The sequence below is a fragment of the Cyprinus carpio genome, chromosome B12, assembly GCF_018340385.1.
Source record: "Cyprinus carpio isolate SPL01 chromosome B12, ASM1834038v1, whole genome shotgun sequence".
Taxonomy (NCBI): Eukaryota; Metazoa; Chordata; class Actinopteri; order Cypriniformes; family Cyprinidae; genus Cyprinus; species Cyprinus carpio.
In genome coordinates this window covers 15,008,453-15,035,066 of record NC_056608.1, presented here as the reverse complement: position 1 = coordinate 15,035,066, position 26,614 = coordinate 15,008,453, and the positions used below count along the sequence as shown (strand labels likewise).

Below are 26,614 nucleotides of genomic sequence, written 5' to 3'. Positions count from 1 at the left end.
AGGCAAGCACCTGAAAACATAGAGAAGCTTCCGGTTCATCTCTGTACTGATCTGCTCTTTCTGGTATTTGGCTCTGGCACAGCAGGGGGACCGCAGTGACTTGACTCTCTTTGCAGTTTAAGAGGTTTCAGAGGCTGGGAATGATTACTGCTCACGGGGCAATTAGTCAGTACACCACGGGACTATATTTAGACTGTCTCAGCGGGTCCATCACTGGGTCAGGCCCAAATAACATTGCTGTTTGTTCCGTATGGCCCCGGGTTTCCATTTACAAAGACTGGCGTTTTTTGGTCAAAGCGGGGGTGACCGCACATCCAAAGCTCTCTCCCTCTCTCTATCTCTCTCTCCCCATCCATCTGTCAGGTGCTCAGAGAGAAAAAGAGTTGGAAGAGAATCCGTGGGAAAAGATAGTGAACGGGACAAAGAGGAGAGATGAACATCAGGTTATAAAACACGAACCAAACTATGTGTCTTTTATTGGAAGTGTGCAGTTAAAACATGCTGATAAGATTATTTTCTGATCCTACAAGGGTTTTACTGTTGGGAAAGAGAGAGTAATATAAGAAGTAAATATGAACTAGCAGATATGTCTTATTTCTTTTTTCCTCCTCTAAACGTTCAAAGTGAATCTTCAACAGGATGTATCAAGTATCATGTGACTATGTTGCGCTAAACCATCTTTATCGCTAAGATTGATCACAGGCCACCTCTGCTGTATCAGAGCCTTTCATCTGTTGTTATGGTAACATGAGTGACAGCTCCAAAATGCAATGACAAGCCTTTAAATTCTTCTTCATCCTTATGAGGTGGATGAAATGTAGAACTGCCTCATGATAGTCTGTTTCTAAATTATTGCTTGAAGTATGTGAGAAGACAACATTGTTCACTTGAGCACTAAACTTGAGTTTCACCAATCAGCTTGGCCTTATTCTGAGCCAAATGACTGGTATAGATTTCTCAAATAACGGTTTTCCCATGCCTGCGATGAAGGAAAGCTGAAAAAGAAACCATGTTTCATCACCACCGTTGTTAGGAGGCAAAACGCAGAAGATTTTTATCCTTAAAAACAGGAGGTTCGCCCACACTCTCACCTGGGATCTCTCTTGGCCAGTGTAAGGAAGCCAGGAGGTTATGGGAGCCTGGGAATGTTTAGTATGAAGAAAGTGATCCGAAAGGAGCTGGAGCTGGGGGAATTGGACAGGAAACATGGAAAGTAACCCTTTCCTGTCTTAAGAGGGTGAGAGAGAAGGGGAAAAAAATGCTAGAAAAACAAGGCATTAAGGATTTGACTCATTTCCACACTAATGCAAGGTTGGAGACCTGTCAGCATAGGTACAGGCAGCAGCCGGGAAAGAATAAATGCTGATATTATGAAAAACATGGAAACAGGCTGAGTCAAAAGACTCCATTGTGACCATTTCATTTTCCACACGGTGCAAGACACCAAAACAGTTTATGTTTACCTAATTTAAAAGCACAGTGATTCATTACAATCCAAGAAAAAGACCAAGACAACATTTTCAAATTTTCTGTGCTGATTTTGGGCGAAAATCTGGATTTAAACATGGAAAAATGTGTTAAATGGAGTTGAACGTACTTTTATTGGTAGCTGAATGCATAATTAAATTAGCCAAAACATAATGACATAACCCTGTGAATGACACGTGGTCAAATTCTGCAGGTTTCTGCAGGCAGTGATGCCGTGTGGGCCTGTCCATCACTAATCAAACCATATTATTAGTAACTTGGACTTGAATGATATAATGACCAATGAGGTGCAGTGCTGTTTCTGAGGCAGATATTTAGAGGCAGAGAACTAGTGGAAGAAAATGGACACGGGGAGATAAGAAGACAAGTTAAGCGCTGCAGTGTGTTCTTATCGATTTTTATAAATATTTCAAATCAATTCATGTCTTCGCTGCCCAGAGCATTTCTTTTCTTTAACTCTCTGGCCAGAGGACATTTCTGCATGATATTGAACGTGACAAACATTACCTACGACAGCTCAGGAAACAGCTCGGCTTCTTAAAGCAGTCAGGCAATGATCACAATCCTGCACACGCTGTGTCACATGATCACTTCCTATAAGGGGAAGAGGGCCTATATGGTAATAAGGACAAAACATCAAGGTTCAGTGGTTTTTAGGATATTACTGAAAGAACAAGAGCTAACAGAATGCAACAGTACAGGCAAAAATAACAAGGAATAGTCTGGTTATCAGTTCTACGCAGGAAGCTAAATATTCTAAAGTAACTCAAAAAGGAGCAGGAGTCATAATTATTAGTAGATGATGGCGAAAAAAATAGCTCACACAGTATCGCAGGTCATTACCATACAACACCGGTTCATAGGGACCACGGCTGAAAATGACAAAAAAAGCGGCAAACAAGCATAAAAGTGGTCTGTAATAAGTCTTCTAACAAAAAGACAATGGAAGTCAATGGTTACCAAAACAATTGGTTACCAGCATTCTTCAAAATATCTTCTTCCACAAAGGAAAGTCAAAAAGGTTTGGAATGACATAGGGTTTTTATCAATACTGTTATTGAATCATTAAGTGTACATATTGTTAAATCAGTTCTATCTGACAGCAGGATAACTGAAAAGAACCAACTCAAAGTAACGATTCATGCAGTCATCTGATTCTTCTGAAGTAGTTCTTGAGTCAACAGCTCACTAGGGCAAGATTATACTTACATTTCGTTCCGTTTCTCTAATGATTGTTTAATGATTTTGTGTTAAATAAAAATAGGTTTGGAACACCATGAGGAGGAGTAAATAATGACAAAATGCTAATTTTTGACTGAACTATCCCTTTAAATGTAGTCCAACCCATAAAAATTCAGAAACCTATCCAGAATTACACAGCTTTATGACTTAATCACAAAGATAACATTCCTCCTCAAAATAACATTGAGAACCCAAAATTGGCATGTAGCAGAGAATAATTTCCCCTGGAGAAATCCCCATGAAATATCCAAAGAGGAAACAACGCGTGTAGGAGGACAACGAGGGAGATTAAGTGAGTGGAGGAATGAGAGAAGGAAAGAAAAGAGGTTACTTTGGCAATCGGACCAGGTGATAAAACAGCAAACATGCTCGATGGACAGCATATAAAAAATGTTTGTTATTTATCAGTCAGCTCAAGTGAAATGAAAGAACAGTCTGCCCTGCTTTACGCTGCTCTGTGAATGGGAAACCGATTCAAGCATATCCTTGGGGTAACATAATTTATTGAAATAAAATTCAGATGACTTTAAATATGTATAACAAACACATCATGAGCAGGGCTTACCGAGAGTACATTGGGGATTATATGTAGCGTGACGTTGGCGCTCTTTTCAGCAGATGTCCCGAATGACTAAGAAATAAAGCGGCTGCGATAAGAGAGATGATTCGCGCTGTTTTATGTAACTCGATGTACCCAGTTAAAACACGAGTATAATATTCTGGAATCCTGGGGCAGCTTGAACAAAACAACTGAGATGACTGAGAGGCTTGCTATCACCGCCTCTGCTGTCGAAGAGGATTGTGGTTCCTTTAACTTGTGCATTTCAATGGCCCATGGAAACTCTGACATGCACTCTTCTCTCGGTCCAAAAAAGAGGGAGATATTCAAAAGATTTATGTTTTATCATTTTCCAGTGATATGAGTCAAGCTGCGGATACAATATCTTTTTAGCCAGTGCTCTTATGAGCATAAAATCAAGGATTATATTTATTCTGGTGACCCAGTCAGGCCAATAAATTTTCCCTGCCCTAGCGACATTTTCACTAACCTGAAGCAAAAAAAAAAATAGATTATTAGCCAACCAATTTTTCTGGTAGAAGCCATTTGTTATTACTAAACATTAAATATTTTTTAAATTGCAAAAATAAATGTTTATTATACAGCTATAATCAGTGCCTCCAGGATTTTGGGGGATTTTTTTCAGATTTTTGCGGCCTATAATTTGTGACATTTCTTATTGTTTTGCAGTGAAAATATACCACAGACAACATTCTTCTAACACTGTTATTACCATTGTAGGGCTCCAGACTAACATTTGGAGGACACCAGCACCAATGCCATTAAATTCCACAGAAGGTGGAACCAGCACCTGACAGTAAAGCACTCACCCTAATCACACATGTACATCTTGGAGATGTCTATATGATGTCTGAATTTACATATGCAAGATGTATTTTTTAAGGCCCCGATATACTTCAAACGAAATCGAAGAACGAACTGATATGACGTCATTTCGAGCAAAATCAGGCCGAAACAAATTTTTGTTTTGAGTTTGTTTTGGCAGTTTGAAACAGCTGACCAAAGCAAACTTTCTGGGGGAGTTCCTTTTGGCTACCAAACACCTTTAAGCTTCCATTGGTCAGTGGCTGTTATGCAATCGGTGGGTGTGTTCTGAAACTCCACCTTCTATGATGTGCAATTTTTTTCCCAGGTTAATTTCTCATTCAACGGAGGTCAGACAGGAGAACAACATCTCCTAGTCACTAGCAACAGGAATACACTGGAGCTGAGGTGGCACAAATATATCCGCACCGGTACGATTACTCACGAACATACTTCAAAGATTCAGATAAAGCATTTAATTCCTAGAAAGAAATTGCAACGAAGCTTGGTGTCGACGGAGTTAACCCGGAGTTATGCAAAAAGTGACGCAGACAAACATCCGAGACAAGTTTTCCAAAGCCATGAAAAGAATGAAAGGAAAGAGTAAAGATATAAGGTAGCAAGTACCAAATACATGCGTTTCAAATAAATGTTACACCATACTGCTGCTGCTTAAGCGAATTTAAAGGGTATACAATAAATGAAATGCCGAACGAACATACAATAATAAACCTTTGTTTTTTATCAAAAATAAATCATGACAGCACATAAAATACAAAAAGGTGTAACAATTTGTCCAGTTTAACAAAATAAATGAACACTAATAAAATAAAGCAGAATTGCTGCTAAGCTAAAGTTTTCAGACTATGAGACATTCACACTTCCCATAAAGGACTGATTATGGAAATGTTATGGTTCTTTTGTATTGCAAACATAATACTTGCCTCTGAATTGCTGCTAATCATCATTCTTTTGTCTATAATATTCTGACCATTGGTGCCAGTATCACACCTAGATTGCCTACACTTCATTATTTCATCATTGTTGTGTTTAGGAAATGCGCGTGAGTATTGTGAGTCACCCCACCTCCAACAGCGCGGGGGTGTCGGAATGTTCGAAAACAGTATACCGTCACTCAGCCTTTTCGAACATCTTTTTGCCCCCAAACGAAGAACGAAAACAAACTTCATTTGAAGTATATAGGGGCCTTTAGAGTGTTTGCTCATCTGCAATGCGCCTAAGATGTTTCCTGTCAGATGTCAAACTGACATTTATTACAATGCATGTAAAACTGCCTCGAAGACGTTTATCAGATTACACAGCAGATGCTTCCCAGATCTTTAGCAGACGTCTTACAGATGTACTTGTGCTGTCTAGGTAGTTGAGATGCAGATACAATTAACTTTTATTACTGTCATTCATAATGTCTAAATATAATTTAATAAATTCAAAAAATATATATTAGGAAGTGGAAATGGCTAATTAGCCTACAAGTACTTCTCTGCTGCCATCTACTAGTGGTAATTTAAAGTCTTTTTTATTTTTAAATAAGTGTTTGCTTTCCTACATCAAGAAATTTTTTAGTTTTATAAATGGGGGCAACCTATGAAGGTTGAACAAATAATGTCATCACATTAAAAATAACTTACATATTTGGTAATACTAAAAGCTTTGAAGTGCTGGGAAAAGTTGTGTCAGGCATTTAAAAACACTTGAAAACATTAAACCATTTCTGCCATAAGTTGTTCCAGTAGTTTTACTATGTTAAATCCATGGTGAATGGTGGTGATTTGTGTTTATTGAACAATGTTTTTCCTGGTTTCCACATAGCTTTAGCAGAATTCTGCGCCTAATTTGAATGCTTCTCACAAGATTTCACAGAGATGTTATTGATTCTGCGGCAAATTCGACTGCTTTCTTCACTGCATCACCCAGCGCTGTGTATAACGGGGTCACATGATCAAGATTAGGCCGCGGCTCCGGGCCAAGCAGATAAATGGTCTGCGATGCATAACCCCAAGGAGTAGCGTTCCGCTTTCGGTTTGTTTGTCCAATGTAGGTCTTGTAAATTGGTCATGATGAGAACGCAAGGCTGTTCATTCCATTTTTGGAACCTTTCTTTGACTGAATGCGCATTGTGATGACGTCATGTGATGTCTGTAAGCCCAAAATCTGTGGAAAATGTGTGGCAACGAAAATTGCAGAGTTTGCTTGATTTTACGATAATTTCAGCGATCGCAGAATTGCAAAATCCTGAAGGGACTGTATAATGCAACTATCAAACAGGCATAATTCATAAACAAATGGCATAAACCCAAAACATCAAAACACACACCCACATATATATATACACAGTTTTGCTCGTAAGTGTACATAAACCTTGAAGAATATGCAAATAGGCTGTTAATAACTAAAAATATGTTAAAAATATGTTAATAATTTTAACAAAATAAGAGGAACATGAAACTTGTTTGTTATTCTTTATTTAGTACTGACCTGAATAAGCGGTTTCACGTAACAGATGTTTATATATACTCCACAAGAAGAAAAAATTACTGAATTTATAAAAATGACCCCGTTCAAAAGTCTACATACCCTTGAATCTTAATATTGTGTGTCATTTCCTGGATGATCCATGACTGATTTTCTGTTTTGTGATAGTTGTTAATGAGTCCCTTGTTTGTCTTGAGCAGTTCAACTGCCTGCTGTTCTTCAGAAAAGTTCTTCAGGTCCCACAAATTCTTTGGTTTTCCAGCATTTTTGTGTATTTGAACCCTTTCCAACAATGACTGTATGATTTTGAGATCCATCTTTTCACACTGAGGACAACTTAGGGACTCATATACAACAATTACAGAAGGTTTTAGCACTCACTGTTGCTCCAGAAGGAAAAACTATTAAGGTTAAGAGCCGAGGGGTGAAAACTTTTGTGTACATTTTTCTTATTTTGCCTATATCATATTTTTTCACTTAGTACTGCCCTTCAGAGGCTACAAAAGATAGTTACATGTTTCCCAGAAGACAAAAGAAGTTAAATTTACCCTGATCTTCAAATTCAAAAAGTTTACACCCCCCGGCTCTTAATGCATGATTTTTCCTTCTGGAGCATCAGTGAGCATTTGAACCTTCTGTAATAGTAGCATATGAGTCCCTCAGTTCTCCTCTGTATGATTTTGAGATTCATATTTTCACACTGTCACTTTTGGAAAGGGTTCAAATATGCAGATGCTGGAAAACCAAAGAATGTGCAGGATCTGGAACATTTTTCTGAACTGCTCAGGACCAATGCAGGACTCACAAACAACTATCACAAAACAGAAAATTATCCAGGAAATGACACACAGTATTAAGATTCAAGGGTATGTAGACTTTTGAACAGGGTCATTTTTTATAAATTCAGTTATAAATTATTTTTTCTTGTGTAGTATATATAAACATCTGTTACGTGAAATAGCTTATTCAGGTCAGTACTAAATAAAGATACTAATAAAGTTTCATGTTCCTCTTATTTTGTTAAAATTATTAACATAGTTGCATATTCTGCAAGGGGTATGTACACTTATGAGCACAATTGTATATATGTGTGTGCATATATGTATGTGTGTGATATATAAAGGAAATATATATATATATATATATATATATATATATATATATTGTGACGGGACGAGCCAACGACAGACACAGTGGGCGTGGCGTCAGGCCTCGGAGAGGTTTTTTATTTAACAGAAAAAACCAAAACAAGGGGGAATAAAGTGTCCAAAAGGGGAACAGTGTCCAAAACCAACAGGGAATCTGGTGTCCTCGTCGTGCTGCGGGGTTCGTGGGGGTCTGGCAGTGTTCACGGAGGGAAGGGTCCAGGTAAGGGGCGGAGTCCCGGCGGCCGCACGCGCTCCCCTCTTCGGTCCGGGGGCGCGAGGGGGCGGCGGCTTCTTCTAGCGGCTTCATCCTCCTCGCTGGCCGCGGCGCTTGCAGGGGGGATGGACGGCCCGGCATCCTGGCCCGACGGCCGTGTAGACGGGTGCGGTTCTCGACCGGGGACCGCGGGTCCGGCAGCTCACGTCTCTGGTGGCGCGGGAGTCCCTCAACGCACCCTTCCTGGACCCACGAGGACACCAGTGTGCATGCACGGGGAAGAGACCGGTCTGGCAGTGTTCATGGAGGAAGGGTCCAGGTAAGGGGCGGAGTCCGGCGGCCGCACGCGCTCCCCTCTTCGGTCCGGGGCGCGAGGGGGCGGCGGCTTCTTCTAGCGGCTTCATCCTCCTCGCTGGCCGCGGCGCTTGCAGGGGATGGACGGCCCGGCATCCTGGCCCGACGGCCGTGTAGACGGGTGCGGTTCTCGACCGGACCGCGGGTCCCGGCAGCTCACGTCTCTGGTGGCGCGGGAGTCCCTCAACGCACCCTTCCTGGACCCACGAGGACACCAGTGTGCATGCACGGGGAGAGAGACCGTGTCTCCCGAGGAGAGGCACGTTGGGGCTTTTTAAACAGCGGCGGTGATGAGGCTCCATTCCCTTCAGTGTGCCCCATCACACGCCGCCAGCCCCAGGTCCTGACGTTCGTCCAGCGCCCCTCCTCTCTCCCACACCCCACTCCTATCGGGAGCCTGGTGAAGGGCGGCGATTTAGGACGGGGTGCCGGTGATTATCAGGGAGGAGGCAGCTGACTCGCCACATTCCCCCCCCCAAGCGACATCCCCGTCCTCCGGGCGCAGCCCACCACGGGAGTGCTACCTTCCTCACCAGGCCCCAAACGGTCGGAGTGGGCGGGGCGGGGATTCCTCTCCGGGCAGTCCCTCCCTCTCGCAGCGCGCCGGAACAGGGACAGAGGAAACGGGATTTAGTCGACAGCCTCAACCAACCACAGGGTAAAATGACCGTAAAAGAGAAGTCACTTACCCCTTTGTGTGGCTGGGAGGCCGTCTCCCTCCCGTTTTCTCCGTCCCAGTCCGGGTACGCGCACTTTTGCAAACGAAGAGGGAGTGACGTCATCATCAGGTGTTTCCCAACCAACTGCTGCTGTCTAGGCTCCGCCTTGCCCGCATTCTCCACCACTGTGACGGGACGCGCCAACGACAGACACGTGTGGGGCGTGGCGTCAGGCCTCGGAGAGGTTTTTATTTAACAGAAACAACCAAAACAAGGGGGAATAAAGTGTCCAAAAGGGGAACAGTGTCCAAAACAACAGGGAATCTGGTGTCCTCGCCGTGCTGCGGGGTTCGTGGGGGTCTGGCAGTGTTCACGGAGGGAAGGGTCCAGGTAAGGGGCGGAGTCCGGCGGCCGCACGCGGTCCCCTCTTTGGTCCGGGGCGCGAGGGGCGGCGGCTTCTTCTAGCGGCTTCATCCTCCTCGCTGGCCCGCGGCGCTTGCAGGGGATGGACGGCCCGGCATCCTGGCCCGACGGCCATGTAGACGGGTGCGGTTCTCGACCGGACCCGCGGGGGGGGGGGTCGGCAGCTCACGTCTCTGGTGGCGCGGGAGTCCCTCAACGCACCCTTCCTGGACCCACGAGGACACCAGTGTGCATGCACGGGGAAAGAGACCGGTCTGGCAGTGTTCATGGAGGAAGGGTCCAGGTAAGGGGCGGAGTCCGGCGGCCGCACGCGCTCCCCTCTTCGGTCCGGGGCGCGAGGGCGCGGCTTCTTCTAGCGGCTTCATCCTCCTCGCTGGCCGCGGCGCTTGCAGGGGATGGACGGCCCGGCATCCTGGCCCGACGGCCGTGTAGACGGGTGCGGTTTTTCGACCGGACCGCGGGTCCGGCAGCTCACGTCTCTGGTGGCGCGGGAGTCCCTCAACGCACCCTTCCTGGACCCACGAGGACACCAGTGTGCATGCACGGGGAGAGAGACCGGTCTCCCGAGGAGAGGCACGTTGGGCTTTTAAACAGCGGCGGTGATGAGGCTCCATTCCCTTCAGGTGTGCCCCATCACACGCCGCCAGCCCTGACTCGTCCAGCGCCCCTCCTCTCTCCCACACCCACTCCTATCGGGAGCCTGGTGAAGGGCGCGGCGATTTAGGACGGGTGCCGGTGATTATCAGGGAGGAGGCAGCTGACTCGCCACTATATATATATATATATATATATATATATATATATATATATATATATATATATATATATATATATATATATATATATATATATATATTAAGGAACTAAAAAATAATTAAAATCAATACATAATTAAACTGTAGAGGTACTACGGCAAGCTGTTTTGGCTTATTACTTCACAGGATATGAATTCTTGATATAAACAATTAAATTTTCACTAGTTAAAGTTGGAAGTTGGAATTGGATTTCTACTAGTAACAATTGCTATTTTTGATGTCAGGAATTACATTTCCACTAGTAACAACGTTAATTCTTGATATCAACATTTAAATTTTCACTAGATAAAATGATAATTATTGATATCAGTAATTACATTTCAACAACAAAAAATATAATTCTTGATATCTCTAATTGTATTTTCACTAGTTAAATGTCACCATAGACTACCATTCAAAAAATCAATTGTTGATATCAAGAATTGATTTCTTACTAGTTAAAATTCCAATTTCACAAATCAGAAATATTCTTACTAGTAAAGACCTTTGTTTTTGATATCAGTAATCACGTGGTTACTAGTGCCACTAGTAAAACTGTTCCTTTTTTATATCAATAATTCAAATGTCACTAGTGACAATGTTAATTTTTTATATCATGAAGGTGATTGTTACTAGTATCAAAAGTCAGAGATCAAGAATTAACATGATATCTCTTGATATCAGAAATTCACATTTTTACTATTAACAATGTAGTTATTGATCCCAAAAAAATAAAGGTCTTTACTAGTAAAAATATTTCTGATATGTGCAATTACAATTTTAACTAGTAAGAAATAAATTCTTGATATCAACAACTGAATGTGAATGCCAGCCTATGGTGACATTTAACTAGTGAAAATACAATTACAGATATCAAGAATTTTATTTTTTGCTAGTTGAAATTCAATTCCTGATTTCAAGGATTGTATCCCCCAATTGTAAGTCACTTTGGATAAAAGCGTCTGCAAATTGACTAAACGTAATGTGAATGTTAAAATTAGCATTTTAACTAGTAAAAATTTAATTGTTGATATCAAGAATTAACATTATTACTAGTAGAAATGTAATTCCAGATATCAAAAATAGCCATTGTTACTGGTAGAAATCCGATCCCTTATATCAAGAATTAGCATTTTTTAACTAGTGAAAACTGAATTGTTGTTATCAAGAATTCATATCCCGTGAAGGAATAAAAGTCTAAACGGCTTGCCATAGAGGTACAACAACTTTTTATTGCTGTAAAGAGGTATTATTCATGTATTTATACAAGAATAATAAATTGCAGGAAATTGACAGTTTTTATGTTTGAATGTTAAATGAAATAATATTAATCATGGATAATATGTCTGATTGTTGCACTATAAATAATTCTTAAAAAAAACAAAAATAAAAAAAAAAAAAAAATCCTTCATAACATCCATCATAACAACACAAAAAAAAAAAGATCTGTATCACATCTGTCCTGAAAACACAATATGAAAACAATGACAGATATCAACATCTCTAGACAGAACTGATGGAATAATATACTTGTATCTTGTCCTGTCTACAGTTTTTTGTGCTTTAGTTTCTCCTGCTGTGTATTGTGGACTACAGCTGGTCATTGCTAAACTTCCATTCTGGGTCATGTGATCTAGTTTGGAACCGCAATGGAATTTGTTACTGACCCCTCCTTAAACCAATCCTCCCCCTAACATAGACACACTTTGACACGCGCATGTGTGTATGCACAAACACAAACCCACACAGACACGCAAATAAAGCTAGGTGGAGAACATGCACGCTGAGGCACCATGGGTGTGTGTCCACCTCTGCCATTCCAGAGACAGTCTTACATATAAACAATACAAACAGACTGAGAAAGAGGAGGAGAGGAAGATACAAAGATAAATAGCAAAAGAACAAGACAGCAGAGGAGAGGAGAGGAGAGGAGAGGAGAGGAGAGGAAAGGTAGCGTCCAGCTTAGGCAGCTGTGTGCTATTACTGCTCTCCCCACCCCTCCTCCCGTGGCAGGAAATGAGCAATCATTTAGTAGTGACAGGTACACGCCGAACCACGGCATCTCTCCCCTAAAACCCTGAGAATACTGCACCACAGCCGGCCAGAATTACCCCTACAGACCACCACACGTCAGCATCTGCCTGAGTCAGATACGCATGTTTATTTCTTGTGTTTATCAGAGAAAGACTGGAGAGAACTTGTTGAAAATGCACAACAAACTTTTAAACCCAAGTACAATCTTGAGTCAGATCAGAACAAGTACCAAGTACCATCCAGTCACAACAATGTTTGCACATTTGGGCCAAAAAATTTGTCATTAATCACTTACCCCCATGTCGTACAGGCATGTGATCAGCTAGAGACAAAAAAGAAGGAAAATCTGACCACGCCCCCAGCACTCATTATTAAAAATATATATTTTAGCACATTAAAAGATATATCTTATATTGTAAAAATACATACTGTCCTGTAAAAATAAAAAGCAGCATTTAATAATCATGACAACAATATAATATAATATATTATAATAAAACACTATAATATATTAAAGTATATAGAATTATTAGTATTATTAAAGTACCTGCAAAAAGTTTGGAAACATTACAGTTATTAATGATTGTGAAATAACTATCTTCTGCTCATCAAGGCTGAATTTATTTGATCAAAAAAAAAAAAAAAAATATATATATATATATATATATATATATATATATTATATATATATATATATATATATATATAATATATAGTAACGTTATTCCTGTGATGCAAAGCAGAATTTTCTTCATCATTACTCCAGTTTTCAGTGATTTTAATACATTATAAAATGTAACGTTATTCCTGTGATGCAAAGCAGAATTTTCTTCATCATTACTCCAGTTTTCAGTGTCACACGATCTTTTAGAAATCATTACAATTTATTTGACTCTCAAGAAACATTTCGGATTATTATCAATGTTGATATTATCAATTTTGCTGCTTCATATTTTGTGTGAAAATGATGATGCACTTAATTTTTCAGGATTTTTTTGAGATATATAAAATTTAATGAACAGCATTTATTTGAATTTATCAAATATATTAAATTTGTTAATGCCTTTATTAAATAGAAATCATTTTAAATGTCTTCACTCACTTTTTGTCACTTTCATGCATGATGAATAAAATTATTAATTTCTCTCTCTTTTTTAAATCTTATACAAATGTTTGAGTGGTATCACTGTAATATTAAGCAGCAAAACTCTTTCTAACATTTATAATAATGAGAAATGTTTCTTGAGCAGCAAATCATCATATTAGAATGATTTCTGAAGTATTATGTGACACTGAAAATTCTTTGTAAACAACAACAGATTTATAAACGTTTCTAATAACTAATGTTGCGTTCTCAAATGCAAATGAAAGCGGCTCAAACCAAGCGCAGCGCTAACAGTGAATCACAACTATAAACAGTGCTGTAACAGCAGACATGTAGCGCGTCACACTATAGCCTTTTATATAATTACAGCACAACCGTTGTGAATTTTATGACAGCACTAACAATCTCAAATTCTCGCTGCTATTCATAAAGTCACTGGGTAGAGTAACACGTTTCAGCGCTGATTCTGCTCGCGTTTGGTGCTTTGAATCATTTGAATGCTTTGAACTGTCCTGCAGATGGAACCGCGAGCTCGTGCAGCGCTCTCAGGACTATTCCATCCTTGATGTTTCTTTTCACAGTTTATTTAGGTAATAGCTTAAGGCTATTTGCGTGATTTCAATCATCATGCAGTAACCAACCAACCCCCCCCCCCCCCCCCCAAAAAAAAAACTCAAATCACATTGGTCGTCCCTCAAAGGTTGGATGATACGGACATTCCTGGTCGTAACAAACCCGTAAAAGCTTTGTACGTTTTCGATACACAATTTAAGATATTTTGGATGACAACAGGGAGGCTTGAGACTGTCCCATTGATTGCCAAGTAAATTGCACTGTCAAGGTCCAAAAAAGTATGAAAGACATCATCAGAATACTGCCATCAGTGGTTCAACCGTAATGTTATGAAGCAACGAGAATACTTTTTGTACACAAAGAAAACAAAAATAATGACTTTATTCAACAACTTCTCTATTCTGTGTCTCTCCATATCACCGTAGTGCCATTTTGGAGTAGCGCTATTCTGTGTCATCCACAACATAAGGATAAGTTTGCTACGTGTATTTACGCTTTGATTTGAACAAAAATTATTCTTGTTGCTTCATAACATTATGGTTGAACCACTGATGGCAGATAGACTATTCTGACAATGTCTTTCATACTTTTCTGGACCTTGACAGTGCAATTTACTTGTCAGTCAATGGGACAGTCACAGGCCTCCCGGTTTTCATAAACCATAGTACATAGTACAAACCTGTGTAGTCAGGTTTTGGGAAGTCACACTATACATTTGTAAACCCTAGGCTAATGGTATTATAGAGGTCAATACCATTGATCTGACAAACACAGACATGTGACAGACATGTGTCAGACATGTGACTTGTTCTAAGAACTGCTTGTCCATCTATGAAAATGTCACCATGTGGTAAGAAAAACATATATTTAATACATTTGGTGTCAATTTAGAACAGCATCACATTTCTATCAGACCCTGAAAATAAAACAATGTGTAAAAGTTTCTGGGACTGTACAAAGTGCATCAACATTTAATGAGGTAAGCACTATTCAGTTTCTAATTGGCTGTTATTGCATTTTCTAACTTTTAATAAACAATACATTGTGAAGATTTTACCACCTATGGTTTTTCAATACACCTTAGAACCACAATTTGGTGTTCAAATTGAAAACACAGTTTTTTGCTCTCAAAAATATACAGTACTGTTCAATAGTTTGATGTTAGTACGATAATCTACATTTTCAAAAGAAACCTATTCATGCTCACCAATGCAAAATAAATTTTATAAAAATACAGTGTGAAAAAATTACTTAAACCTAAAATAAACTAACCAACATAATAAACATCAAAATGTAATTTATTCCTGTGATGGCCATGCTGAATTGTCAGCAGCTATTTCTCCAGTCTAGTGTCACATGACCCTTCAGAAATCATGTTAAAGTGGTGCTCAAGACACAATTCTTTTTATTATCATTTTTGAAAACAGTTGTGCTGCTTAACAGTTCGGTGGAAACCATGATACTTTAGAGAAAGCAACGTAGAATAGCTTTTATTTAAAATTGAAATTCACTTGAAATGGAATTTACTGTCACTTTTAGCCATTTTAATGCATCCCTGCTGAATAATAGTATTAAATGGATAGTTCACCCAAAAATGATAATTCTGTCATTAATTACCCTCATGTGGTATGCATGTGTGGTACTCATGAATATGCATCAACGACATGGAAGAGAAGAAACACCAAAATAAACATAATAATACACACAACACAATCCAAATTTTTAGAAACAACCACCCCCTGAAAATAAATTCTACCATCTTTATAATAAATGCGTTACAAATTTTGAGACCAACACCCCAGTTGACTTGAATGTGTTTTTGACCTAACACAAGTCAACTGCTCCAGGTCTGGAATGAATGACCTTACACACAACTGGCTAGCGAGCAGAGCTTTACTGAAAACAGCTTAACAGCTTACAACCATACATCGTTTCCAATAGTGCAATGACATGATGAACAATCACTCTGAGATTGTCACTTCCAGGTGAACATCGAAAAAGAGAACATGCCGTAACAAAAAGTTAAATAACACCCAAACAAATGCATTTTAATAATGTAGCTGGCAGAGAGCATTCAGACAGAAAGGCAGCCTGCCGCTTATTCATGCATGCGCCTGATGCAGAGCGACATAAATGTCCTCATTACAACAGCCATGTTGCCTCCAAACAGCCTGTGCATACTGAACTTTATAAGAAATAGGTAAAGATGTGTTTGCTGCTGCTGGAGGAATTGTACATTCATTCATCCGAGTTTTGCACAGAATGCCTTTAGGTCTCATGGATGATCAATTGTAGATCCATTCACATACTGCCGAAATCCTTATAAACAAGATCTAGTTGTACTCAAGTCTGGTTTTAACTGCATTACTTTACTTTACATTACACGCACCATTAGAAATGGACATTATGACCAAAAATTGGTTCACCGTCATCATTACATCTATATAGAAGTGCTTTATCTAGCTTAATTAAAATGCTCTTAGTATAACTTGAATAGCAAAATATTTAAAATATAAAAAAAAGGCCAAAGTACAAACAAAATGCAATTAAATAAGTGCTCTTAATCATTACTGAATGGGCTAATGTGCAAGACCACCAGCTTGGCAAATCACTCCGATTACAAAGTAGTTCTTGTCAGCACTTCAGGTACCGCATACTGCAACAATTCCTCAGACATGCTGAATTCAGCACTGTAAAACCCTTTTCACCGGAGAGCAAGAGACAGGTCTATCCACAAAGAACAAAAATAAACAAAATCAGCTTCCATATTGTTTGGTTTACTCCCTTAAGCTCAGAAACCTCATCTTCAAGGACAATAAGGCCATCGAGCACAGTTCAACTGTCTTATTAGAGCTGTACATGCTTGCATTTATTCTCCAGGAACAGTCACAACATAACCTTACACCTAAATTGTCTTTGGCATGAAAGTCTCTATGTTCAGATCATTTAAAACATTTCTGGACCAATGGGACAGTTTGTTGCTCCACCAATTTTTTAAATGTGTGTATTTGCATAGGTTGAGTAAAGGAAAGGTGTCTATAAACTATCAAGACAAATAATTGCCAGCCTAAGGAATAGATTATGTCCTTAGCATTGTTGGATATTGCTGAAGATTAACTGATTTTTAATCAATCAACCAACCAAATTAGCAAATAAATAAATAAATAAAAATTACAAAATAAAATAACATTAATCAGACAAAATAAATAATTAAATAAAATGTAATTACATTTAAACAAAAACAAGTAAAAATTAAATAAAAAAAAATAAATAAATAAAAAAACAATAAATAAATACATTCAAAATCTTCATAATTCTACAAAAATAACCAGAAAAACAAATAATAACGTGTCAAACTAAGCTCAGATTACAACACTTTTACAAGTACCCGAAATCATTATAAAACATGTTATATTTACTAAACACATACATTAGGGGTGTGGAATAAACAAACATATATATTCTGTATGGGCCTCTATATGATAGATTCAGATGCACATATTCATCACATGCTCTTCATTCACAATTAAAAACTCTATAGCCCATTGTCTTTGCAACATTGTCTTTCTCTCTGTCATACACGCACACCATAAACTGTATAAAAACATGGATGTAGTATCCGTGACGTCACCCATAGATTCCTGAAGAGCGTTTTTGAAGCGCAAAGTGGGCGGAGCGGGCTGTCGCCATCTTGGCAGCACGTCACAGCGCGTCTCTCCCGGATAATCGAAAATGGGCAAAAAGGCGGCAGCTGGTTGCTAAAACCATGCCCACTTAGCGCGACGGCAGTGTCAGCAGTAGCAATCCACCTGTCACTCAAGTGGCCACTCCCATAATTATGCAGAACTTTAAGGCTTAATATAATTTAAACGGGTGAGTTATAAAAAATTCACCCCCCCCCCACAGCTGTCACGAAGGGCAAAATTAGCTATATAGACCAAAATAATTTTTTGTACTAGGCTGATAACATGTTTTATTTCTGCTGTAAAGTTGGGCATTTTAACATGGAGAGCCTATGGGAATGATTCCCTTTTGGAGCCAGCCTCCAGTGGCCAGTCGATGAATTGCAGTTTTAGTCACTTCCTTGTTGGTTCCAAGAGAGGGAGCGGGAGGTTGCCGCATGATGCACACACATAAACCTACTGGGTTGTTCTGAAGCTTTAACATGCATTTGTGTAATGATAAGGATCATTTTGAAAAAGCACCTTGTTGCATCATACACTATCTCTTCAGGCCACATCCGTGGTCTATAGGTCATCGCAAAAATCTCCCCCACAACGGTAACTTTCAATCAATTTAATGTGGAACGGTTGGACCACGAGTTAAAGAGATCCATCATTGGGGAGAAGGACAGCATTTCACAACCATTAAATGACAATACATATCTTTGACTGACCACAAAAACAGCTCTTGGTTACAGTGCACTGATAGGTGGCTGAGGGAACAGAAGTAGGATCTACTATTTCCTCCCTTTTAGATCTCTTCAGCTTCTTCCATCCTTGCAGATACAGGTTTCATAACCCCATGTCACGTGTGCATGAGTATGCGTAGGTTTGTGGCAGTAACGATTTACGTGTGGTTTGGGCTCAAGTCTTCAGACAGTACTCACTCCACCACAAAACCACACTAGGAACAAGTGAGTCACACTACAGTCACCTCCTCAGGTGGACCGGGGGAAGGAATGAGTGAGATGGAGAGACGGGGACGGATGATGACTAAAAAAAAAAAAAAAAACATGAGAAATGGGAGAAACAGAGTTGTTTGTGTCCAAGCAATTGTGGAGTGTTTGAACAAGGGAATGCCACATCAAATTAATTAGAAATCTGAATCATATAGAACAGATCCTGACATGGACAAAGAGTACCAGTGGGAACCATCATTATGGTGTTTCACTGTTTCCTTTCATTCCCTTGAGTAACACTGAAAGCACCTGTAAACTAAACAGCACTTCCTTTCTGGCATTCGATTGTCATTCCAACTGGGCAAGACTGATTTTCACTGGAAGGAGGTCATAATGCCGGAACAATATTGTTATATAAAACAAATAGTTGTGTCTTTTATTTAGTATTGGAGCAACACAGCCAATTTTCTATAAGAGTTGAGCAACAAGGATTCTCAAATGAGCCGTATAAAGACATTCTGACTTTTCCCCCAACACAGTTCTGGTGTTAACCTGCATGTTAAAGTACAATCATCTCTGGCACACATCATTATTGTGCAAGATACTTATACACTAGCTGGGAAGGTGGGCCCAGATGTGTGTAATCAACAAAAGGGATTGATTTATCTGATCAAGTTCCATATGCAACTAATCATTCACTTTAGAAAGAGAGAGAGCGAAGGAAAGAAAGACAGACATATGGCTTGTGACACTTTTGTGGAGATGCTGTTTTTTCTTTAACATTAATACCTAAATGTCAGTGTTCACCATACAGCAAAAATGTCTTTATGAATTTATAACTGTACATTACACCTGACCTGTACATTTTCTAGCAATTACTGCAAAATGCACAAATGTGTTAAAAAAATTTAAACTTCAAATAAAGGCTGTTCTTTTGAACTTTCTATTTATCAAAGAATGCTAAATATATATATATATATATAATAAGAAAAATACCAAATGACAATATTATATATATATATATATATATATATATATATATATATATATATATATATATATATATATATATATATATATATATATAAATAATAAGAAAAATACCAAATGACAATATTACAAAGATTAGAAAACTGTTACTGAAAACTGGAGAATTCAGCTTTGCTATTGCAAGAAACAGTTATTTTAAACAATATTTCATAATATTAGGGTTTTACTGCATTTTTGATTAAAATCCTTGGTGAGAGAGAAGAGACCGTTTTCCAAAAAATGTTTTTAAAAAATCATACTGACCCCCAAACGTTTTAACAGTACTAATGTATAGATATTTTTATCTCATACATCTAAAAACATAAAAATAACAATACACATGGTGCCAGTGTCAATGTCAACATTTATTGTTGAGCACTTAAATCAAAATGACACTTCCTAATTTGTTTCGTCTCACTGGTCCAAATCTGAGTTTGACTCTACTTCCTTCCCCTGTGGTTCTGAACCACAGTACATTATATTTTTAGCACCACCATGAGCACTAGCACCAGATGTTTACTACAGCAGTAGGTAATTAGAATGAGAAGACACAAATTTCACTGTAATATAGGCATTAGGGTCGGGCCGATAGATGATGCCATCGTCCATCGCCGATGGCTGATAGACATCATGATGTTGAGCCGGCATCGTGATCTTCCCCATACCCCCTGCAATCCGCCACATCCCAATACCGTGTTCGGAAAGAAAAAGACGAGTACATTGAAACCCCTAAAGGGAATATATACCCCCTAACCCCCATCCCCCGCCCGCCCCCGATGTCATCGTCCATCGCGATGATTCACTATAGACATCGTCCAATGCCAATTTTGTAGACATCGCCCAACCCTAATAGGCATTCACTTAAATATGAAATGCAATAAACTACAATACATATTTCTAACCAGGAGTATGCAAATGAAAGTGAACTGGAAAGACGCCATCCCCACTGTGAAGCATGGGGATGGCAGCATCATGCTGTGGGGATGCGTCTCTACATCAGGCTCCTGGAGGGCTCGTGAGGTGGATGGGTGAAATAAATGTAGCAAAACACAAGAGAAAAAAACCTGACGGAGTCTGCAAAACACCTGCGACTTGGAAGATTTGTTATCCAGCAAGACAATGACCCAAAGCATAAAGCCAGTGCCATGCAGGCATGGCTTAAAAACAACGATGTTAATATCCTGGAGTGGTTAAATCCACAGTCCAGATCTCAAGCCAACTGAGAATTTATGAGCGTGCTTGAAAAGGCCTGTCCACTCATGATCTCCATGCAACCAGACAAATCCAGAATAGTTTTACAAAGGGAAAAATTTCAATGACCAGATGTGGAAACAGATAGAGAGGCGTAGAATACATACAAACTCAAGGCTCAAGCAGCCTCAGATGTGGTTCACGTCAAACAAACTAAATTCTGACATCAAAAAAATGGACTGAGATCTACCCCCAAACCTCCTTAAAACTGATGACTTCATTAGCACCCTGACAACAAAAGAATTTCTTAAAGTTTCCTACATGCCGTGGTGAGCAAATGAAACATTCACTAGTCCATTACCACAGCCACTCTGCCCTCAGTCCAATGCCACCACATTCATAATTCACACTTTTATGCACTTTTCTTGTACAAGGTGTTGGCTATTTTTTTTTTTTTTTTTTGAATACTAAGGTGAGTTTCTAGTATAAGCGGCAGTCATGTCACTACAGTTTAATCAATGTACTCTTAACTATTTTAACTACTGGCCATGACTAGTGAGGTGCTTCCCTTTACTGATAATAAGAATGAAGATGATGAGAGAGAAAACTATTCAATGTAAATGAGCCACTATAGTTTGAGTAATTACAGACATGACTGATTCAAAAGGGTTTGGTTTTAAATACCGTGAATCTTTTCTTAAGGATAAATGCCTTTCTGCAGCAAAAAAAAAAAAAAAAAAAAAAAAGCTATAATTATGTGATGCCATAAAGATGCAAATGTCACATGACTCCCTTGGACCACAGCACAACACTGGCTCTAAATTCCAAACAGCATAAATTGTCTTCACAGGTGCAAAAGTGCTTAATTCAGCCAAAAATGACATTTCTGACATTAATTACTAATCCTCATGTTGTCCCAAACCTGTATGTCTTTGTGTTACCTGTTACGTGGAAATTATAATAGAAGTTAAAAAAAATAATAATAAATCAAACTTGTTCAGTAGCTTGCGTCAAAAACTCTTAAGACTACAGTTCAAAAGTTTGGGGTTGGGTTTTTAAATAAGTTTCTTATGCTCACCAAAACTAATAACTGTGCTATTTTAGTGTCACATGATCCTTCATAAATCAGTCTAATATGCTGATCTAGTGTTAAAGAAACATTTCTTACTTTCAATGTTAAAAAGCAGTTGTGATTCTTAGTATGTTTGTGGAAACCATAATCCATTTTTTAAGATTTGATTAATAGAAAAGTTCAAAAACAACATATACTTGAAATCTTTTGAAATGATGTACAAGTATTTGTCACTATTGATCAATGTAATGCATCCTTGCTGACTAAAAGTATTAATTTCTTACTGTAATAAATTATTAAAAAGTATTCAAATCTTTCTGGCCCCTATCTTTTGAATGACAGTGTACCTGCATTTAAAATTTTATTTTAGCTATCTATAAAAGCAGTAAACTGAGTGTATTTATCTTGTTCGGGTGTTGAAAACCGGTCAGGTTTGTGTCTAAAACTACAACAAAAAAGGGAACAAAAAAAGCGTATTGTGAGAAAATATTAGAAATGCACTCCGTAGCATGTAAAATAAACAGGAAAGCATGAGGCTTTGCCACACATTGCTGTATGACCTCTCTGAATTCTGCATATGTCAGATAATGGTGGAAATTCTGAATCTTGTGATCGCAGCAAACCTGGTCCCCTTGAACAAAGAAATGAATTACTCATAAAATATGCACGGCTCCATGTTCATATGTTTATTTTGGCCACACATCGCACCTTGCCGTGAAGCTCAGCGCTGTTACAACAAAGACATTTGTTCTGCATCTGTTCAGAACAATCCCAGTAATTACAGTGCAGTTTCCTCCGCAGTTTTGATCCCTAATTGTGGAAAGCCTTATTTCTGACCACACATGAGAGCCGTACAGATAGGTGAACGGTCTCCTGCGAGTAATCACTACAAAGTCACCGACCAAGAAGTTGAAGGAGAGTTTAAGATAGCTATCTTTTTCTGGCTAGGTTTGTGTATGGGATAAATGTTGTGTGTGTGTATGCGCGCGCATGCAGTGATGTTGACATGGTTCTGATTGACCGGAAATGTTAAATAAGCATCTCTGCTATGAAAAGGGTCTCCCTCCCCCTCTCTCTCACCACATGTGAAACCACACAACGTCATGACAACTGCCAAAATAAACCTCAGCATCCTCCAAAAGAGCGTGTGAGTGCGCTTCCCTGCCGTGCAACACGTCCGTGCAGAGGTGTATTTAATAACCTTTTGCAAAATCCCTGAAAGAATGCGTTCAGTGACACCGCAGAAATGAATTTCAACTGCCAACAGCTACACCATAATCATCAGAAGATTCTCAGCGATCCCCTAAATTTCTCTCGAGAAGTTTTAAGTTTAAAGTCAAATATTTTGATGAGGAAAAAACGTTACTTGAGCAGAAAACTCCTTTATTAAGGTTAACCCTTTCTAAACGTTTGAAAGCACTATGCCAATGTTTTCCAGTAGCATATTGTGTCATGTTACACTGTTATTAAGCATTTCTGGTCATATCTTTAACGCTGCGGCTATTAAAGTATGACTCAAAAGCGCAAAAGGGAACAGTTCATCAAAAAATTAAACTTATGTCCAAATCTTTGAGATTTTCTTTCTATCGTGGAAAACTAAAAAAAAGTTTTAAGAATATCCTGGCCAGACTTTTCAATATAATGAAAACTAATAAGGACTGGGGCTTTCAAGCTTTAAAAAGGATGCAAAATACCATAAAAGTAGGCCTTACAGCAAAAAAACTATGTTCCAAATCTTCTAAAGCCATACAGTAACTTTTTGTGACGAACAGACTGAAATTTACCTGCCGTGAAATGCATTATCTGTCTTTCAAAAACATGTCTTTCCATACTGTAGTAACAAATTCATCATTTGTACATTACATTTTGCTATTCTCTTACTTAGTTACTCAGCAAATATAAATAGATAAGCCTCTATTAAAACATGTATGTCAATTGTTTTACACTCATGTAAGGTTAGCTTTAGCTAAGCAACATAATCATCACTTAAAAAAAAAAACTTGCTTACAATCCTACACATCATAAACCTGGCATCCGCTGTAATTTTTAAAACGTCTCCAGTCTGATAGAACCATATTGTACAGCTTTTGCCAGTTCAGTTCATGAGTACCAATTCTCATCACCAAAAAGGTATGTGTGTGCGTGCGTTTATGAATTTAACAAATTGTTTGAGACAATTTTCCTGACACTGCTACTCATTCAGCAAACCTTGCCATTATAAATACAAGGATGTTCCACTGGAATTCCTGGGGCAAATTTCCAATCTAATGTCCAGAATGATTTGTAGCTTAACTGAGAAAATATTACTCTAACATTTGGAATCCAACGCGGTTGATTTACTAGTTTGAAATGTCACTGGTCATGCATGTATATGCAAACAAACAAGCACAGATTGGTAAATTTATAGTCCAACTTTGATTTGTTGTTAGATGAGCTAGGTCTATTTCACACTATATGAGAAAGCATCACATATTTCAGCAACAATATTAATAGGTTACAATATTCCCAAGCAACGGCACTGCATATCAGAAGTGTAGGTACGAGTTGGGTTTCAGCTCTGAACCTAATTTTTAAAATGTGAACCACATAAAACTTAGTGGAAAATACTTTCAAATTCCAAATTTGCATATAGCAACATAATGCACTGAAGCAAACTGCTCACACATTGTTTGAAAAAGCATCTGTCCGGGTCGATGCAAGTTGCATACAGTGACAGACACAAACAACACTTTCTTGCAGATATGGTGCTGGTGTGAAAGCTTTAGCGGTTAGTGTTAAAACAATGTGAAACTCTGTGAAACAGGCCTGACTTTCAAATTCATTTCAGTGCAGGCAATGTAAATCACCATTATTTGAGTAAAGAGGACTCATAGCTCCTCATTTAAAAGGCTGGCTTATGATATTTACAAACTGACAGCTAAGATCAGATACTTACACACAATATAACATTATGATAAAAGGACTTTTGCAAAGTCTAATAATGCATTAGGTAACTAATGCACACACCCAAAGCAAAGCAAACCTTATGACCTTCTACCTTCAAAACTACGCAAAAGGTGGGTGTAACATATACAAACAATCACAATACCATGCAGTGAGTTACATCATCATTGCACAAATATTTATGAATGCATCGGTGCTGTAACTATTCTGTTAATACAATATGTCACTTTTAAAACGATATTGCATGAGAACTGTATGTTTACTATGCACAGAGATGAGAATCCCCACATTGCGAATATGAACTTTGCAATTGTTTTTAAGAACGTGTGGTTGCAGTTTCTGTGCTAAAGCTCTGTTTTAATGAAGTTTGATGCTCAGTGTTGTTTTATTCTGTATAAACACATCCTCGAAGGCCCTGGCCTGTGATCGCTCTGGTATTCCTATTGGCTGAAAATAAAGTCGTAACACGACTGCTTGGAGAGCCCATTGGGCTCCTCTTTTCTGCACGAAATAACGGAACATCTTGTGCCTCACCTTCCAGAAATGTCCTCCGGCTCGATCAGAGGACTCTTGGTTAATTTGGAGCACGCGCCACATTAATTAGGTGAGTAGCTCGACACATCTTCATAACTGTTTCTCCACAGCCATTTTTGGGCGAGACCTCAAATCCCAAACGGTGGCTGTTACAAAACAGAAGTGAGGGGTATTTATCTTAAACGCAATATAGAGAATCCGAAATCATACATTTCAATACAAAATCAAAAGATTTTGTTGTAAAGCGTAATATTTAAGCAAAACACCATCTATGTTTGCTTATAATACAATAACAACGTTCCACACCCACCCCTTTTAAGAAAAATGGTACGGCTCAGTCAACACCAGTTTACTTCTGTGAATACAGCCAATCAGAGACGATTAAATTGTCACTCTCCAATCAGAGCACCGCCTACTTGATGACGAGCGTACAGTCGGCGTATTTTTTTTTATCAGATTCAAGGACCTGCGGGAAATCTGAGGCAGACGACCAATTCAACAGAAAATATATCACCCAAACAATACCAGTGCAATAAGACTAGCTCTATAGGTTTTCAGCGGTTATAGAGAGCGTTGTATATCTAGACTACATATATAACTAAAGTTACATTAGGCTAGAATTCAACTAGAAACTAGATAAGATGAGGTTGGAACTGCTGAGAGAGTGGAAGTGAAGGCATGCACAATAAAAATCTACAGGTAACGTTAAACAAACGACGAGTGGCGGATTTAGCAGCCTCATCAGCTCTCACTCTGGTGTGTGGTAAACTGGATAGCACTACGCTGTAGACTAACGTTAAGTGACATGTCACTAAAAAATTAAAATACTGTTGCTGTTCTAAATACTTAAAAAAAATTCAAACTTCTATTATAACAACTATACACCAGTGGGGTCCAAAATCTAAGATGGCTAGGTAATTTTTAAAATAATTTCAAACTTGTATTATAACAATTTTAATGTTAATCTTAAATTGCTAAATTATCATGAATTAAGATTTCTTAGTAGGCTATTTGATTTATCTTCCTTTTGCTTTAGCATCACTCAAATAAGTTTAAATGGTCAGTGTCACATTTTTTACATGCATTAAATTATTTTATGCCATTATGTTTCTTCTTAAAGCTAAACATTTAGATTCCAGTTTTCTGTGTGCTGATAAACTGAAATGGTCAGAATATTTTGGTTTATCAAGCCATCTTTTAGTTTGTCATAGTCATGCATTAATGTTGCTGGCAGTATGTGAGAATGTGCATGTACACTCTCAGAAAAAAAAGTGCAAAATTGTACCTTCAGGGGAACAACTGCTTGTCATTAC

General features: G+C 38.7%; 1 protein-coding gene across 8 annotated transcripts in view; it reads right to left on the bottom strand.

Moving 5' to 3' along the window:
* znf438 (zinc finger protein 438) overlaps positions 1–25,452 on the bottom strand; it is a 62,981-nt gene extending 37,529 nt beyond the window's left edge. For 7 of the 8 annotated variants that reach the window (XR_006156103.1, XR_006156102.1, XM_042735573.1 and 4 more), the window contains exon 1: positions 25,302–25,452. The gene's annotated coding sequence lies outside the window, so the exon portion shown is untranslated. The remainder of the gene's footprint in view (positions 1–25,301) is intronic. The other variant, XM_042735572.1, reaches the window with a different exon arrangement.
* Positions 25,453–26,614: the final 1,162 nt, after the last annotated feature.